The sequence below is a fragment of the Eptatretus burgeri genome, chromosome 1 (assembly GCF_056783735.1).
Source record: "Eptatretus burgeri isolate ZD-2024b chromosome 1, Ebu_testis_v1, whole genome shotgun sequence".
Classification (NCBI taxonomy): domain Eukaryota; kingdom Metazoa; phylum Chordata; class Myxini; order Myxiniformes; family Myxinidae; genus Eptatretus; species Eptatretus burgeri.
This window is the reverse complement of record NC_140961.1, coordinates 70,108,462-70,128,673: the sequence shown is the minus strand read 5'-3', so window position 1 is coordinate 70,128,673 and position 20,212 is coordinate 70,108,462. Positions and strand designations below refer to the sequence as shown.

The 20,212-nt window shown below is 45.6% G+C and overlaps 1 protein-coding gene across 9 annotated transcripts in view; it reads right to left on the bottom strand.

The window, feature by feature from the left end:
• LOC147034693 (monocarboxylate transporter 4-like) overlaps window positions 1-20,212 on the bottom strand; it is a 119,378-nt gene that overhangs the window by 39,163 nt on the left and 60,003 nt on the right. For 2 of the 9 annotated variants that reach the window (XM_085887263.1, XM_085887335.1), the window contains exon 3: window positions 2,615-2,805. The exons of 1 other annotated variant lie outside the window; for it this stretch is intronic. The gene's annotated coding sequence lies outside the window, so the exon portion shown is untranslated. Of the gene's footprint in view, window positions 1-1,576; window positions 1,698-1,897; window positions 2,036-2,386; window positions 2,409-2,614; window positions 2,806-2,969; window positions 3,107-17,026; window positions 17,155-20,212 lie in introns of those variants that run through there. 6 more of the 9 variants (XM_085887284.1, XM_085887289.1, XM_085887273.1 and 3 more) reach the window with 6 other exon arrangements.

Below are 20,212 nucleotides of genomic sequence, written 5' to 3'. Positions count from 1 at the left end.
TGCTATGGACCCCTCCGTTGCCTAGCAACGGCCGAAAAACCTCTAAATGTGGGGGTATTTTAACGAAAAAAACAATCTGCAGCATTAACCCTTGAAGCTTGAATCACGAATTTTCTTGTGCTTAATCCTCAGGTCATTTCCTATCGAACAGGCCCATCACGTCAGGTTCTATTGGGTATTCGACTACCCATGTCCACCTACCGGCTTGTCTGACTCATAGTCTCTGAGATATAACGAACTTCGTTTTTTAATTGTTTTCGACCAGGGTTCATTCAAAATCTATCTTCTCCGACAGTTTTCATAGGATCCGGCTGGAAATTTTTGACAATATGGCTGAATGTACTGCCCACAGTTGCTCGTGGCCCGATTTTTGAAAAAATAAATTTTTTATGATTGTTCTAAAATTTAAAAGTCCCGTTGCTGGGCAACAGTGGTGTCCATAGCAATGGTTCTCATTTGCACACAACTAGGTCATGGTATGAACCTTCCAACCAAGTTTCATCGAAATTGCCATTTTAAATACTGATAATAAGGGAAGAACAAATCTCAATTTTTTTTTTTTTTTCGACTAGATCGACTACCCAACAGACAAACAAACAGACAGACAGACAGACAGACAGACAATAACGAATATAGTGGTCACTTATTTTTTTCGTGAAAATATTTTTTCGTGAACCAAAAACCAATAGGTTACCCAGCCTTGTAGGCTTGGTACCTTAATAATAATAATGATAATAATAATAATAATAATAATAATAAACAGAAGAAAAATAATAGATTACCCAGCCTTGCAGGCTTGGTTCCTTTATAATAATAATAATAAACAGAAGAAAAATAATAGGTTACCAAGCCTTGTAGGCTTGGTACCCTAATCATGAAATGGGATACATGATACCATCTTATAACAAAGACCTACAGAGCTACAGCTTTGAATCCAGTGCAGTGTCCCATCCATTTTCATTGGCCAGAGGGCAGTATGCCATTTCATTGTTAATTACCGTTTGAATTTGGAATGGTAATTGGTGCCATGTGATATCATTTCTGGTGCTGTTTCGTATGCAGCCTATGCCTGCTGACTGCATGATTTGTCTGAAAGCGCGGTTGTGCCACTGATGCAGTGCCCCTGTTACTAGCAAGCTGGTACTCATTTTGCCGACCTCGGAAGAACGACAGGCTGTCAACCCACCTGGTGTTATTTCAACGGTCAGGCAGAGCCTCAAACTCAAGACCCTAAGATCTTAAGACAGCGACTTTAACCGTTAAGCCAACACCAGGCTTGTATCGTTGATAAGGGCAGACAGGGAGCCACGATCTGGATTTCTGTTTACAGTAGTTCAGCACGTATACTCGTCCTGCCTCAGTAATGCTAAAGACGAAAGTGTCTTCTCACAAGTTCCCAAGAACGAGATCGATTGCCGAGGGAGTTTGTCAAATGAGGTCACGTGCTCTCTCTCCTCACATGCAAAACCAAGACCTCACAGGTAAAACCTCCATGCGTCACAAGTTTGATCCTCCGAGAGATCTCGTTCGAAAGGTCAAGAAAGCCTGTGGTGAATACAATGCCGAGCGCAGTCACCTGTGAGGTCTTGGCTTTGTCCGTCAGGCCGTGGCCATGACAGTTTGATCGATCTCTGCTTTCATGTCGGTGCTTCACCATCGTCGAGATGAATGTATACTTGCACTGTAACGGTGAGTAAACATTTGACACGAGTTCTGAACAGCTGCAAGATCACCTCGTCAATAAACGACGAGCTCGGTATTCTAGGGAAATTTTGTGTCACCAACATCTCAAACAGTTATTTTTAACCACGTTTGGCAATAAATAAATAAATAAATAAATAAATAATTAAAAAAAAAACCCGTTTCGGTTAATTCCCACCAACCCGTTTTTCATCACCTCCAACTTGCCATGGTACGAGCTTCGTCGTGTCGTACAATTTTGGGAGGAGTGAGAGGGGGAGAGGGCGGTCGAGTCGTCGGAAAGGTGTTCACCATTCGTGTTCTGTCCGGGTGTGCATGCGCAGTGTTGGTCTTATTAGGAATGAACAATAAGTCGTCAGACCTTTGGAGTGTTGTTATTTGAACTTTCAAGCCATAACACTTGGAACATGACAGTGAGCTACATTTGTTAAAATGGAGAAAAAGTATACCGGAAACACACAAAAAATAATTAAATAAAAAAACATGAATAACGAAGATCAATAATGTAAGTTCCAGGTCGGGTTTGAATTTTTCACGTAAAAATGGAGATCAGCAGCTCGTGTATAATAATCGGCGCAAACACGACTATGTAATCAATGCAAATCATGAAGAGCATCAAAGCAAGGAGGATGGAAGGAAATAACTGAGCAGGGAATTGTAAAATAATGGTGCGGAGTACACGTACATGGCCACGTCTGTGTTGCGAGCAAGCAGTGGGAAACATACATGAATAACACCGACGAGAGGACGGGGGGTGAGGATGAGGGAAAGGGAGGGGACGACGATGACTTACACGATCAGCGAACAAACAAAATCAATGGAACATTCCATTAACTAGACTACATTATACTCATAATTCTGACTAAACCAAGCAGTTAAACGTACATATAATATGTTTATATGAGGTGATTACCGTGCACTCCTCGATTCCCAGCGTCACGATGCACGATGCACGATGTGAATCCTTACTGTGCCCGTCAGCACGCACAGCGAGGTCACTCCTCCCCTTTGTGTGCTCCAAGACGTCGGTCACCCTTCAATACTCCATAATCCACCTCAACACGGTTCATGACAACGGCTTCGTTTCACCTGCATTGTCAACATCTGCGTATGGGGGGAAATAGTGGGGGGGGGGTGGTAATGGCGATAGCTCCATTGTGCAAGGCCGGTGAAAGCATGAGGCAAATCGAGGCGGTCGTCAAGAGCGGATAAATTTGGGGGCGAGAAAATGAATGAAAGATGGATTCATGGTATATCACGCTAGTCACCGAAGCACAATGTCAATGTTTTCCTTTAATATGAACTCTTATGTTCTTGGAAAGCCCTAAGGGCCTGCCGAAGTACACGCCGATGATGGTGCGTCGAAGTGAGAACCACGAAGGCCACCTGAAAACCTCGGGTAACGGTGGGCGTGTCGCGGGCTCAAGCAGCTCGGAGGGAGAACCAATGGCGAACGATCACAGTGTAAAAATAGCGAAGGGGCGGAGCTTGTGACAAAGAGGCGGAGTTCTGTGCTGAAGGGGCGGAGTTTTGTGACAAAGGGGGCGGAGTTTGTGACGTCGGGTCGGAGTTTTGTGGCGAAGAGGCGGAGGGAGCTCGGCAGTCCACGTGTTCGCTGTGACGTGTAATTCATTGTACCCAGTTGGATGAGGATGCCGAGTGAATTCCCGGGCATTGCAAGACAAAGTCCAACGTTGGCACGACCGCAAGTTGTTTCGAACCTCGTCGAAATAAACTCACAAAATGTCCCCAACACGTGCGTCGTTCTCCACATCCTCTTCACGCTCCCCGCGTCTGTAGCCAAAAGTTGTACAAAACATACAGGGTGTTCCAAGAAGATCTTGCTGCGAAGCCTTTGAAGGAGAGTTTAACAATTCCAAGTCTGTGGTGAGCTATTAATTACCTCCGCCAACAAAGGTGGACGGAGGTTATGTCTGTCTGTGAGCAGTATATCTCAAAACGTTATGGACGGATTCAGACGAAACAGGGGTGGACAGGTTGGGAGTGTGACAATATAAGCGAGGTCATTCGCATACAACAACAATAAGATGGGCTGGCAGGATGGCCGAGAAGTACGTACATTCGCCTCTGAGCCATCTCGCCTCAATTCAAATATCAACTGTCATTCCGGTGTTTCATGGGTAGGGCGATTCATAAATGTGTGTGCTGTCTCCAAGATGAACGTTAAATCGGGTGTCCCATCTACCAGTATTCGTTGGTGGATGATAAAGATCCCAGTGTCTTTCTAATGAGCGATAACATAACCTGCACCCTGACCAAATTCCAAATTCCTGCCCCAACCTCCAGGGGGAATTGCATCTGTGGCACAGCCATACCCCCAGCCTTGTGCTGCAGATGACAGAAGGAGAAGAAGGAGAAACAGAAATAAGATGAACCAGAATTCGAGCCTTCAGGTACTCCACCACTGAACTGTATCCAAGACTGGAAAGATGAGTGGTGCGAATTTGTCACCACAAAGCGGTTCCTCAGACACGCTCTGGTGCAACACAGTCGCCACCTTGGGAGGCCCGCTCGTAGCAGATATATTTTGACTCGCATGCTGTGCTTATCTCGACCTTGATCAATTTGAACTTCTCATTTTATGCCAAACTTTGTTGTCATGAAGTGTACCGGTCCTTCAAGAAGAGGATGAAGATGCTATTGAATTCACACAATCCATTTGCAAACAACTTCAAAGCCATGATTATTTTTTTCCAATTCTGATCTTTTGCTGTGAACAGTCTGAGAGTCAATCATGAAATCAATTAGGGAAGTATCATCATACACATCACCATTGTCATTATACAGTGATAAAAAAAAAGATGGCTCATGGATTGAAACACGAGAAAATAAAAAAAAGTCAGCCAAAACGTGGGCCTCATCAACATCATCTTATCTGTCATGAACGTATAATCGTTCAAAAGAATCAAGGAAGATGTCTTGTGGAAGAGAGGAGTGCAATTAACGAATCCCAAGATATTTTTCAGTTACACTCACCTCTTCTACAAGTCATCTTATTGCTCCAATTTTGCACAAATTTTTCTTCATAATATAGTGTCGTGGTTCCTCGACAGTTATTCCATTAATATACGTTCAGACAGATCCTTCCCTTTTGCCTAGCGGGACAACGGGACAGTGCATTGTGTAAACTTCATAGCTATGTCTGATTCAATCTCTGCACTCATTCCTATTCTTTTTTTTTTACTCTTCTACTCTTATTCCTGAGGTAAATCCCAGCCACGTGTGCCCTTCGCTGTGAGATGGGTCCTCAGCGAAGGCCAAGCAGGCATAACGCCGGACACCGCTCTACAGAAATCACAGCCTGCCAAACGCACGTGCAGCAGTAATTTCCACCCACTGGACAGAAAGCGCAGCCAACATGACTCCCACGCTGCACGGAACACGTACCGAGGAGATGGAAGAAACAGCACCCTTAATGCTGGCAACTTGCAAAGCGCACGCGGCCGCGCCCTTTCCAACCCATTTCCAAATCCTCCATCGAATAATTATATCCAACCCTTTCCCTCAATTCCCTGACACGGATCAGGGCTGGCACCCTGCATCCCACCACCTCTGATAACTGTGCGCACTGTACGTACTGTACGGGGCATGCTCGATGGCAGGCAGATCCGCACGCTGACCACGTGTACAATGGCGGAACCGCGCGCACTGTACGGGACATGCTCGAAGGCAGGCGGACCCGCGCGCTGACCACGTGTACAATGGCAGACCCGCGCACACTGTACGGGGCATGCTCGATGGCGGGCAGACCCATGCACTGACCACATGTACAATGGCAGAACCGCGCGCACTGTATGGGGCATGCTCGAAGGCAGGCGGATCCGCGCGCTGACCACGCGTACAATGGCAGAACCGCGCGCACTGTACGGGGCATGCTCGAAGGCAGGCGGACCCGCGCGCTGAACACGTGTACAATGGCGGACCCGCGCACACTGTATGGGGCATGATGGATGGCAGGCGGACCCGCGCGCTGACCACGTGTACAATGGCGGACCCGCGCACACTGTATGGGGCATGCTGGATGGCGGGCGGACCCGCGCGCTGACCACGTGTACAATGGCAGACCCGCGCGCACTGTACGGGGCATGCTCGATGGCAGGCGGACCCGCGCGCTGACCACGTGTACAATGGCGGACCCGCACGCACTGTACGGGGTATGCTCGATGGCGGGCGGACCCGCGCCCTGACCACGTGTATAATGGTGGACCCGCGCGCACTGTACGGGGCATACTCAATGGTGGGCAGACCCGCGCGCTGACCACATGGTGAATGCGGAATCGTGTGCAGCCCGTGATACTTTATCACCGTACAGAACGGGGCACGAATAACACATCTTTGGTTGGGTCTGCACATGGGATTACAATAACGTCTTGTAGTCGGTCTTCGCTCACCACGAGAGCAACAAATGTCTCCCGCGGATGGCAGACATCCTCCCACACCGCCTCGACGCAGCTGCTTCCAAGCAGAGACATGCTGTGCAGCTGGATCGCTCGGGCCGCATGGCGCACCACGGAGCAGGCACATTGACCAGCGCCAACCGCGGGTCACCGGGGCACGGCACGGAGTTCGGTGCAAGGAGATTCATATCACGGGGTTCGGTGCAAGGCGATTTATATCACGGGGTTCGGTGCAAGGCGATTCATATCACGGGGTTCGGTGCAAGGCGATTTATATCACGGGGTTCGGTGCAAGGCGATTCGTATCAGGGTGTTCGGTGCAAGGCAATTCATATCACGGGGTTCGGTGCAGGGCATTTCATGTCACAGTGCTCTGAGGGAGACGGTTCCGCAGTTTGGAGCCATTTGGCCAGAAGTAAAGTGGAGTCGCTTCCAGTCATGGCAACTGGCCCGTGTACGAGTCGGGGTCCAACCAGAGCGCTCAATTCGGGCGAAGACAGATCGCTTTGGCCTTTGGGTTGTCATCCCTGCCCCGCACCACTGGATCAAAAAAAGGACGGGTCGCGGGGCGGAGTAGTCGTCGTTCCTGAGTAGTTCAAGTGTCGTTCCTGCCCATTGTTCCTGTCTTCATTCCTGTCTGGCTTGGGATCGACAACCTACCAATTCACTTGCTGACTCAGCCTTCTTCACCACCTCGCCGCCCTTCTCCGCCCACTTGCTTCGGACTCTGCCTCTCTCCACCCATTGGCTTCTGACTCCACCCAAGTCCCTCCCTTCACGCCCTACAGTCGCGTCTCATTCTCTGGAGCGATGCTAGGTGCACGAAGTGCCACGAAGCAAGAGATGACGTGCCAGCTGTCAGAGAGGTATCGCCCAGTGGAGCATCCCCCCAAAACGTATTGGTGGCGTGGTCGGGCAATCGTGCAAGGTATTGAGAGACCATTGGCCTCATCTCCTCTCCTTTTTCTCTTCATTAACTCCTCTTCATCGGGGTGTGTGTGTGTGTGTGTGTGTGTGTGTGTGTGTGTGTGTGTGTGTGTGTGTGTGTGTGTGTGTGTGTGTGTGTGTGTGTGTGTGTGTGTGTGTGTGTGTCATGGTCTCATGAATGGTTCTTAAAGTTCAACATCAGTAAATGCAATGTTATGAGAATATCAAAAATAAAATATAAATACATTTTGGAAGGCAACCACATAATTGACATCAGTGACTCAGAAGAGATTTGGGAGCAATGCCAGCAGATCCTCCGAAGCCAAAAGGCATTAATAGCATGTGTAACTAGAGTGGCACCCGGTATGTGTCCTGGCGCCTGTCCACGCTTAAGTTAAGATTGTCCAAGAATTATATCGGGATAACTCTGCTCTGTGTCTGCTTTTGTAAATTTCTTGTTTATTACCACACCTTTCACATTTCTTCCATTTCCTGCTACAGACAACAATAAACAACATTCACTGTGCCACATATTTTTCCTTGCCTGCCTGTTAATAAATCCTTTGTAGAAATATTCCCAGCTCATTTTCGTCTTTTCTTTCATTGATCCAGCATGGTCCATATCCTAACTTAGCCGAGACTTTATTCCCAACGATCCGTTCCTTTTAGCCGGTATGTCCTTGGCAGTGTTGCTCGCCTGCATCAGATCCGGTAAAGTGATCCGGTTGGGACAAGGCATACCGAGGGCGTGTCCCCCGGTAATTAGGTCACGTGATTAATTAGGTAACCCGATTAACCCATAGATGGGAGGAGCCTAGGTCACGTGGTTGAGTTATTGGCATTCACGGTCAGTTAGTGACCCGCCGCGTCACGGATTTATCCGTGTGCGATGGCCTGCAATTCCGGGGAGTCTGGTGGGAACCCGAAATAACTCTCCCCCCCCTCCCCCAATAGTCGTCTTCTGACCTGACCTCCGGCCCGCAACAATATATTTGTTTTTGCACAAGTCACTTCAGGATTGGTCTCCAATTACACCACCCCTGGTATTAAGGGGGACTGGGAATTCTCCTACAGAAACATGCTCTCTGATGCACAGAATCATTCCATTTCATCTTCAGTTATCCTTCTTCCTGCTCAAGGAACACTGAATCCTGGGGTGAAGCAGTTGCCTTGAAACAACTTGTCTTCTCTTCCGAGAAAACCTGACCAAAGGCACCCTCAGATCAATCCACAAAACTCACAAGTGTGTGTCCGCTCCCAGGAGAGTCAGAAAACAACTGTGCAATCTCAATAATGAGCTTTCAAACTTGTCTCCCTCCTCTAAAACCTGGTGGCACCTTGTCAAGTCTGCCTTTTGGTGTATGCTCCCCTTCCAACCCATCTCTCAATTCAAATGGCACACAGCCAACTCCGTCAGTGAGAAGGCTGAATACATCATTTCTGTGTTTGCCTCAAAATATTGTGTCCCAAACGCCTTAGATTAATTTTAGTAAATATAAATTACTCATTTGAAGTAATCCTTCTATCTATACTAATAAATGTCAGTGTGTACGTGTGTGTGTGTGTGTGTGTGTGTGTGTGTGTGTGTGTGTGTGTGTGTGTGTGTGTGTGTGTGTGTGTGTGTGTGTGTGTGTGTGTGTGTGTGTGTGTGTGTGTGTCAGTCAGGATGTGCTTGAATGAAAATTGGGTGTTTGGGTAAATTTTAAAAACCCTTTTGAAGATAATTAATGGCTTACCTCCATGAAAGGCTTATCCTTGGTCACTCCCAATTCGACACATTCAAACACGCCTTGCCTTGGAAACACAATCGACTTTCACGGACTAATTAAAGTACATAATCAAAATATTATATCGGGTTGGAGAATCGCATCTCGTAGACAAAATACGTGTTGAAATCTGGAATGAAAGCGGAATTTTTTTTTTTAACAAATTAGCGATTTTTATAACGAAGTATTTATTTAAGCAAAGCATCAAGTTTCATTTTTTTTCTACTGTACAGATGATTATATTTAGTGAAGGAAAGATTAAGGAATGTGCAGAGTGTCACTTTATTGAGCACAACGCCGTGCTCAATAACCTGCTTTTGGAAACCATGGTGATAAAGTCCATTGTGGCCCGGCAAGTACGGCAATTATGTGCGCAGTTTACGTTTTACTGTTCTGTGTGATCTGCTTCCATGCCAAAATATTAATACAAATATATTAATAGTCGACAGTTGCTGGAAACAAAGAGGTACAAAGACAGCACATACAGACGTGGAACAAAATCAAATGGGTAAAATGACTATCCATGGGGCGTGTGCATGCCTGTATGAGAGTAGGTTGGAGGAACACGTATGGGGGTGGGGGCATGCCTGCAGGTAGGCCTTTGCCAGGTCCATAGCATGGGTTTTCATTTTTTTATGCTCCCGCCCGGTTTTATGGAGAACATGGCGGTTAAAAAGAAAACACTGTTTCGGTACGTTTTATCGCTCTGGTAATGCCCTGGTATGCTGCCTCCCCTCCCCTCATGCTTCCTTCTCTTGCGCTTATGCTACCCCCCCCTCCTTCCACTTACACCGTCTTATCTCCCCCTCCCTTCAGGCTTCCTTTCCTTGCCTTCCATTCCCCTTATGCTGTCTTCCCTTAATGCTGCCTTCCCATTCCCTCCACTCAAACTGCCTCCCCTTTCCGTCCTCTCACGTTACCTTATCACCCCTCTTCAGTGCCTTCTCTTCCCTCCACTCATGCTATGCTCCTCCCAAACCCCCTCCACCATGATACAACGCTCCGGAGATCGAGGAGAGGAAGGGATATAAAAGAATATGCGAATTGCACAAATTAAAGTTTTTTTTATTTTTTTTTAAGCAGTCGGATCTGCTGCTCGGATCAATTCCGCAATTTGTCTCAAGACAACGTTGCTGCTTGGGCATGGCTTATCGCCCCGCTAATGCCCTGGTATGCTGCCTTCTCACCCCTCACACTGCCTTCCAATGCTGCCTTCCCTTCCCCTTCCCCTCACATTGCCTTTCCCCTCCCCTTATGCTATCCTCCTCCAAAACTCCCTCCACCAGCAGAACAACTCTCCAGAGGCTGAGGAGTGACCTGCTATAGAACATAGCACAGACACAACTGGGAATGTTTCTTTTAATCAAAAGCAGTTATCCACATTCAGCATATCAAGACATCACCATCAAAGGCATATAGGGCATCTCACAGTGCATATCAAGCCTTAATATGCCACGGGTAGGGACATAGCAATGCTGCAGACATGTTTTAACCTTGTTGGGGCTCACTAACACAGCATTCAGCAGACCTGAAATTGTCTCCTGTGGGCATCTAATGTTTGTGGACATTAAATATGGACAAGTGCCTGCTAAAAACAGGGATACTGGCCTGATTGTTGTTCTTACTCTGATATTACTCGGTTTTTGGTCCACCAAGTTTTCGGAATTTACAAAATCCTAACACCGAATCGGAGGCAATGATACAACCTGCAGAGCGAACTCATTTGTACATTAGAAGGGCAATAGGTAGAGCACATAACTCCTCCACACAATGCCTGATCCAGTAGAACATTTTTGAAGAAAAAAAAAAGTTTTGAAGAAAACTTTAAAATATAATGATTATTTTGCTGCTAAATGTTTTCCCTTGCTTTTCAAAGTTACAATTTGATGTCAAGCTGTTCATCACCATCTCAGATCACTGCTCATCCAAAACCATTCTCTTTTCTAACCCATTAATCTACCCCAAGCTCATCTCTATCCATTTTTTCCAGTTATAACTTCCTAAGAGTTTGCGTCTGTATCCATCGTGTTCAGTCCGTGTATCCTACCCTACCCACAATTCCTCCCCACACCCAAGTCTCTCTCTATTTTGTCCATCAACTCTGCTGTTGGCGTTTCCTCCTATTTTTAGTTCTGTCATGATCTGTTCTTCATTCCAGCTCTTCCACGAGCCTCAACATTGTATATACATACAAAAAAAACATATCAGGCCCAATAAATTTTTGAAATAGCATGCTATATATCATTTTTGGCCCCATCTTCCATTGGTGAAGATTCACTTTAAAAATCAAAAAATTCTCATATCCGGAACTGGATTCAGATCTTCACCAAAATCGAATCAATTCGTCCTTGTCAAACACCCAACCTGTCCACCAAGTTTCGTCTGAATCCGTCCACAACTTTGAGATATCTTGTGCACAAACACACAAACAAACAAGAAAGATGTCACACAAAGCACGATACTTGCAAAACCAATATAGCAAGTTTGACCTGAAAAATAGTTGGCTGCTTGACTTCAGTGACCTGCAATATAAATCCTCTTCAAATGTCAAGTCAATCAGCTGAAAATTGATGATTTTAGAAATCCTACCGAGGTTGTTGACCTTTTGACCTTGGAAAACAAAAGACTTCTTGCTTATGACGAACTCCACCATGTGGAAAAGTTTTGTGATAATCGGTATAAAGTTGTGACCTCTATGCGATAAACATAAAAAACAGACAAAAAGAGAGAATAATGCACACAACCAACCAATATACTTGAAACAGGGGCAATACCCCTCGGCGCTCACCTGGTAGGGGCAGGATAAGATAACCAGGGAACCACTGGGAGGCATGGATGACCCACAAAATATTTAACAGAGAAGAAAGTCAATACCGATGCATTTTTTTTTTTAATGCCGTGAACAAACTTTGGTACATTAACATCCCCCATGACGAGTACTACTGCCTCCTCCATTGAATTGATCATGTCACCATCTCAATGATCTGAACTGTTATCTCATCATGGTAGGGAGATCATGGCGGAACATAGCCAATGCATGTGTAGACATTCCTCATCAGACACATGGTAGATGGCATCAGTTTAATCCAAAGAATTTCAACATGTGTTGTGATAAGATTGTGCAACACTTGTTGGGAGTTCATATAATCTCGAGCATAAAGTGCAACTCCTCTTCCCAATCGGCCATCATGGTCAGAGCGGTAGAGAATAAATGCTGGAAAGTCATAACATGTGGATGGCTTACCTGAGGTAAAACAAATTTTAGTTACTGCCACGAGATATACATCACTGAACTAGGCGACTATAGTTGCCTCAGTCATCAAACTTATTGCCCAGTGATCCAGCATTAACAAGCAATATCGACATTAATGCAAATGACGATCGTTCAGTCACAGTGCAAACAAGTCTCAAAGTCCTTAGTCTGACAGATTGCCAAGGTTGTTGCTGACAAGGGTGTGGATTCCCAAATTTTATTCGATGTCGCATTTCGATTCAATTCCACTAACCCGGCATCCACGTTTAAATGCAATACCAAAACTATGAAAGTTTGTAAGAATGTCCTGGGGTAAACGAACTCTCAGCTGAGAGCCACGGTAATGTAACTCCAAAGGTTCTGTGCTTGTATATCGAATCACTCTTTTATCCAAAGCCATGGTATTAGTCCGTAATAAAAATTAACAATTAAAATAAAATTAATCAATTAATTAAAAACAAATTCTCACAACAAAATAAACGAAAATAAGAAAGAACTTAAAAAAAAAAAACCCAGCTTGCTGCTTAACAGCGCACTTATTATTATAGATGACCAACCACTTCAGAATGAGCTGCGTCCGTGTTTGCCACAACAATATCACCACCTGGAGGCAACCACACATGGTGTTCCACAGCAGTAGAGGAACGAGCGGGATCACAAGTACAGATCACAGGCAACCCCCTGAACACCTAGAAATGCTGCTGCTCGCTGATCCCCGCTCAAACATTACAAGAGCGAAAGCTCTCCACGTTGAGGTCAAGGTAAGCGAAGCGCAGGTCCACGAAGGCAGTGAGCAGCGGCGTGCCAGAAGCCAGCACGCGGAGAGCCACTGATGTGGTGCAAGAAAATTCCACACAAAGCCATCCACAACAGCGGTCACAAGAAGGCTTTAAAATGGACACAGTGGCAGCCACAGCACCACAAGCCAGAACCACGAGAATGAGCCCTTCCTGTTGTGGAATACCTGCTTCAAGCGAGGATCCAGCCCAATGGGAAGTCATGAAAAGCTCGCAGATCTGGGGGCATGCGGGCCTGCCATTCGGCGGGTGCATCTAATCACACGTGAGAATCCCACCGCTAATCAGGTTTAATGGTGAAGCCGCTTCGTGCAGCAGGCCTCCAACGTCAGTTGTGACATCGAAAGGTTGAATGGGACTCCTTTTGTATCCCACTCTGCACCCAGACATGAACCAAAATCGAATCGGCTCGTTTTTGTCACCTGCCAAATTTATCCACAAAGTTGTCATAACTTCTCCACAATTTATTGAAATATCATGCTATACGGTATGTTGTTTAAGGTTCCATCTCTCAATGGTGAAGAATCACTAAAATAAAATAATTCTCGGATCCAGATATTTCTTTTTTTTTGTTCGTATACATTGTTGAGGCTTGTATGAGAGCAAACACACAACGCACAACAAGGGGGGGGGGGCAGGAGACAAGAGGGGTGAGAGAGGGAAGGACAAAACAGTGGGGAACAGAAACATTAAGAGATCGAGAGAAGGGAGAGGGATGGGGTGGGGAACATGACACTCCAGCGATTTTCAGGAAGGAAAGAAGGGAATTTGAAGGAAGTGCGTTTGGAGTGGATTAACAGGGTAGAAAAGATCGAGGATTTGCATGGGGGAAGATAAAAGGTGGTGGTGGTGAAGTTGTTTTGAAGGCTTGGAGGGAAGAATGGGATTGAAGAGAATGTGGGAATTCATTCCAAAGGTGGGAAAAAAGAGGAATGAAAGAGTGAAGGTGAGCAGCGATTCGTGAATTTGGTAGTTTTACCAGAAGCGGGTTGCTGGTGGACCTTGAGCGCCCTGGGGAAATATTGGGGGGGGGGGAGGACATATTGTTGTGGTGCTGGGTTCGGTGGCGAGGACGACCACAAGACGGAGTCGTTGGGCCGTCTCCCCTCTGAATACCTGGAATTGAGGATCGTCAATCCGAATAACTCCGAAGTCTACAGGTCGCTTAATGGACCGTGGACGCCAATATTTCGACTGCGCGGTTAGAGTCTTTTTGTCTGATTCCAATTTACCTAAGTAGCCGCACGGTCTAGCTACCGGGGAAACCACTCCCTCGGCCGGCTTTGTCCAAACCGAGTCGCTGCTACCGACTCGGATCCGGTGTTACCGAGCGGGAATTACCAAAGCCGCGCCGGCCCAAATGACAATTTACGGCACAATCGGCCTCACTAATTCTCAAGCCCGAACCATACTGGGTCAATGAGAGAAATCACAGACAACGAACTGGAACATTTAACAGTTATTTATTTACAAGGTAATAGGGAGGGAAACACAGAGCAGACTTAATCACAAATATAGATGGAGGCAAATGTACAATGGCAATCACTAAAACGATTTCTACTTATCAGACTGGCCACAGACAGACACACACACCCAAAAAGAAATGGACCTCGTGGGTCTTTATTCGGCCCTTCAGCTCAAGATGGAAGGTGAGCTGAGTGTCAGTCTGGCTGGGTACCTGGCCGCCTTGTGCGGTTTTACCGACTCGCACTTGTGGAGCTCGGAGTCCATGGACGGCAAAGGGGATCCCCAGCTTGAGCGCTCCAATGCAAACCATCACGGTGGGACTCGAACCCAAGAACCTCAGCTAAGGATCCTACGAATGAACCGGCCAGCCACGAACGACGACAGGAGCACCACGAAACACCTCCACCACGACCACCACCATCACGAGCCCCAACATGACCACCGACCATCAAGGAACCCTGAATAAAGACCGTCATGAGACAGCACTCCACTCTTCTTATCCCTCCCCCGGGCGGGTCGAGGGATCCGCTCTGAGGTAACTCGCCTCCGGATTGGTGGGGGGGGGGGCATCGGGCGATTGGTGTCCTCCCATCATTGGACGAGGCGAACATTCCATCGGGCTGGAGCGGGATCAGCTCTGAGGTGATCTCACCCCCGATTGGACGAGGGGAACATTCCATCTAGCTGGGCGGGGTCGGCCCTGCGGTGATCTCACCCCCGATTGGACGAGGGGAACATTCCATCTGGCTGGGCGGGGTCGGCTCTGAGGTGATCTCACCCCCGCCTATGTCGGTGGCCTCGATCACGTGTGTAATGGCGCTGAAGGAGTGGAGGGGGATTTAATGCAGAAGACTGACCAGAAAGAAACTCACAGCGAACACATGAAATTCCCATTAGACATAGGGGAGAGATTCTAACTATCCACATATACTTAACGAAATAACTAAAGTTTGGGTCAATTGTATATGTGAAGGGGAATGGTTTCCAGATTCGTAACAATATCGCAGACAGAGCAGGGGGACAATACCAGAGAGGAGATGGTAGAATACAGAAAGACCACTGACCTACCTGTGGTGAGAGAGTGAGAGGCCCAAAGACTCAGCCTCCCCGCGCGAGATACCTATGATGCGAAATGCCTTGGTTTCCACAGCATGAAGCCGAGAAAGGTGAGAGGCAGGAGCACCAGTCCAGAGGGGAGAGCAGTATTCATTCAGGCTGTGGACGAAAGTTTTGTATGTGGTCAGGAGCTCAGGTGGGCCGAGGAAGGACTTTGCATGACGGAGGATTCCCAGTCAGCAACTGGCTTTAGAGGCCAGGTTGGAAATGTGGCTTGACCCAGAAAGATCATGGCAGGAATGAGACCCAGAAACTTCAATGAAAGGACTTATTCAAGAGGATTGTTGAGAAAGTAGATGAGGGGGGGGGGGGGTTCCAAACAGTCCTTTCAGAGAAACATAGTGAGAGTGTGATATTTGTCTGGATTGAAAGACATGTTCCACATGTTGGACCAGTTTGTGATTTCATCCAGCTCTGCAGAGAGCGAAGAAGCTGCTGTTTGCTGGTCTGAGGGATGACAGATGGTACGACAGAGAGTAGAGTCATCAGCAAAGAGATAAAGAGGATTTTCCAGTGAGTCGGAGAGATCATTGGTGAAAACCAGAAAAAGAACAGGGCCCACAACGCTGCCTTGAGGAACTCCAGCCTGAACAGGAAGAGGGGATGAGAGAACTTCATATCTGGCCAGACGTTGACTGCGACAGGAGAGCAAGTCTGTAAGCCATAAGTGGAGATGGCCTTGGATACCTTAGAAAGAGAGTTTCATGAGCAGGGTAGGGTGCCAGACTGTCAAAGCACGCAATCTTCACCAAAATCGAATCAATTCGTCCTCGTTACACACCCAACCTGTCCACCAAGTTTCCTCCGAATTTGTACATAACTTTTTGAGATGTCCTGCTCACACAGACAGACACCCGCGAAAACAACACTTCCATTCATGTCATCGATTTGCATGCCAGGTGATGTAGGGAATGAAAAACTTTTATCTTGGCTTTTATTGCTTCACTTCACATTTTCATCAATGACCCACCTGTGTTCCTAATTTCTGAAATGCCAAACATCAAAACAATTTCTACGATAAGTGCACTCGGTGGAGCGAATACCTCCGCCACGTAATACCTGATCCACGAGAACATATCGGGCCCAATACATTTCTGAAACATCATGCTCTACAGTACGATATCGTTTTTGGCCCCATCTCTCAATGGTGAAGAATCACTTTAAAAATTAAATAATTCTCGTATACAGATCCGGATTCGGATCTTCACCAAAATCGAATCAATTTGTCCTTGCCACAACCTGTCCACCAAGTTTTATTCGAATCCGTCCACAACTTTTTGATATATCGCACACAAACGGAGACAGACAAGCAGACAAAAACAAACAGTGAGGGGTGAAAACGTAACCTACTTTACCTTCAGTGGCTGAGAAAAAAACCACAAAATGTATGATATGAACATTTTTCTGCTGTGCGAACATTTTGTCCTTTTTTAACAATGCCACACCTCTCCTTACTTTCATCACACATTCTTACGACAAACCCTTTTCATTTTCATTCTCTCATATTCCCACCCTTCTCGAGCTTCTCCATAATCTCCCCCTTCCCTGGCTGCCAGCATCACTCAGAGAAAGTGCACTCACCTTTGAACTGTTTAACCTGTGTTCGATTCTCGACGATGAACCATCGACAAGGTTGGTGCTTCCTTCGCAGCCGAGGATTTCCATTAATGACCAAATCACCCTTTGCCCCTCTCCCCCTTGTCTCTCACTCCCCCTCCCTCCCCATATCGTCAATTTGCCCCTCACCCTCTCCCTCTCCCTCTGTATCCCGTGTTTTTCTCTACTCAATCAACACCGACCCTCTCACCAACTACATACATGTAGGTTGAAAATGCACTTTCAGTCATACTTATGGTGTGTTTTTCAATGTAATGTATTAAAAGAGGACCAACCAGTCATTTAATTTACATTACATGACGTCGGTTGTTACTTCGAAAGGTTGAATGGGTGACCTTTTGACAGGGCCGGATTTAGACATGTCATGGCCGAGCAGCCTTCAGCTGTGGAGCCACACCCTACCTTAGAATACTAAATAGGTGACAAGACATATTTACAGTCATCCATAGAGGATATTTTTCAAGAACAAAGAATCTGAACTTCTATATAAAATAGAGAATGAGAAAAGATGAATATCTTGTATCTGTTAAAGATGAATATCTTATATCTGTTCCACTAACTACCAACGACCAATTCAGGCACTCACAAATACATTTTTCCTTACAATTTTTTTTTTTCATGAAATATGTGGAGGTTGTTGTTAAGGTTGTTGTTTTTTGTTAAGTTGTTAAGGCCTGGTTAAGGCCTTGCATTTTCTTAACCACTTAACCTGGTTAAGGTTAAGGCCCTGGTTGTTGAGGCCCCTGGGCAGTTGCCCAGCTTGCCCATGCCTAAATCCGGTCCTGCCTTTTGAATCCCACTGATACACCGTATCTGTATCCAGACCTGAACCAAAATCGAATCGGCTTGTTTTTGTCACCGACCGAACTTATCCACAAAGTTGTCATAACTCGTCCACAATCTATTAAAATATCATGCAATACGGTATGTTGTTTTTGGTTCCATCTCTCAATGGTGAAGAATCACTTAAAAAAACGATTCTCGGATCTGGATCTTCACAAAAATCGAATCAATTCGTCCCTGTCAAACACCCAACCTGTTTACCAAGTTTTATCCAAATCCGATGACAACATTTTGAGAAATCATGCACACAAACGGACAGACAGATGGACAAACAGACAGATTAAAAATCATTCATAGAGCGACGCTTGGTAAAACAGCACAAATTATAATGGCATTTGGTCGAGCACATACCTCTGCCAGGTGGAACAGTTCACGTTTTGTATCCCACTGATGGGCTGGATCAGAACCAAAATCTAATCCACTTGTTCTTGTCACCTATCCAACAAATCGTCCACAACTTCTTGAGATGTCGTTATATATATATATATATATATATATATATATATATATATATATATATATATATATATATATATATATATATATATATATATATATATATATATATACACACATTTTGAATCTTTTGGTTATTACTTACGAAATCTTTAGATTTCGAAAGTATATTGATGACTTCCGTCATCTGTTTGTGTGTTTGTTTGTTTGTGTGTGTGTGTGTGTGTGTTTGTTTGTAGGCACGATAACTTGAGAACGGAAGAAGCTACCAATGTCAAGTAACACCACATGATTCAGGAGGGTGATGGCAAGCGCTGCTGAGATTTTGGTCAAATCGGTCAAAGGTCAAGGTCACAGTGAGGTCAAACATTCGATTTTTGATGGTTTGGTGCAGAATCATCGTAGAAACTTCTGGTTTGCGTCGCTACCTTCTTGAGAGACAGCTTTTATTTGACAAGGTCAGAGGTCAAGTTGACGATTTCATAAGTACCAGTCTATGACTGCTTGTTACTTACAAAATCTAAAGATTTCGTAAGTATATTGATGACTTCCGTTTCTGTTTGCTTATTACTTACGAAATATAAAGATTTCGTAAGTATATTGATGCCTTCCGTTTCTGTTTGTTTGTTTGTTTGTTTGTTTGTTTGTTTGTTTGTAGGCACGATAACTCGAGAACGGAAGAAGCTACCAATGTCAAATTACACCACGTGATTCAGGAGGGTGATGGCAAGCGCTGATTAGATTTTGGTCCAAATCGGTCAAAGGTCAAGGTCACAGTGAGGTCAAACATAATTCCGTAAATTCCCGTGGAGAAATGGAGTATTTTTGCTTCACTCGACGTTACGAGTTCGTTTTAACTTCGATTTTAATTTTGTCTTTGGTTTTTGCGATCCCTTAGGATGCTTAAACCTCGGTTGTCGAAATTCTGGTAAAAATCGGATGTTTTGGAGACGTTTTAAGATTGTATAAAAAATATTTCACTCGACACGTCACGGGTCGTCCCATGATGCAGCACGCTCGAGCAGACGCGTCGTTGAGTTACGTTAAGGTATAATATAATTGCGTGGAGAAATGGAGATTTTTGCTTCGGTCGACGTTACGATTTTTGAAGGTATGGTACAGAATCATCGTAGAAACTTGTGGTTTGCGTCGCTACCTTCTCTCAAGACAGCTTTTATTAGACGAGGTCAGAGGTCAAGTTGACGATTTCGTAAGTTCCAGTCTCTGACTGCTTGTTTGTTTGTTTGTCTGCATGCGCTAATCTCCTGAACGGTGAAAGATAGGAGGACACCTCTGAAACAAAAAAATGTTGGGACGGGCCCCAGGAAGGTTATAGGCTCGGTGGTGAGGCCCCTTGGCCGGGGGTGGGGGGAGCGGGGGGTGTGTTTCCCCTCACCAACCCCCTTCAGCTATGACTGCCATGGCCCAATAGGGAACTGATACTGGGCTCGCGTCAGGCCTATGTAGATAATATTTAATTCATTCAAAAAGAATCCGGGCGACGCCGGGTGCATTCACTGAGTGTGTATCATATATATATATATATATATATATATATATATATATATATATATATATATATATATATATATATATATATATATATATATAATATGTTACGGCTATGGAAATTCGCATTACACCATAAAGGGCCCTCAGGTGAGATATCTTCATAGGTACATGTGTAGTTAGCCCAAACCCGTTGTATGGAGGGAATTTATGTGATCCATCCAGGCTGCGACGCTTTGAGTTAGTCGTTTTTATTTTTCTATCTTTTATTTCAAACAAACAGCATCTCAACAACCATGCCATCCCCATCACAGCGCCAACCACACTACAACCACGCCACCT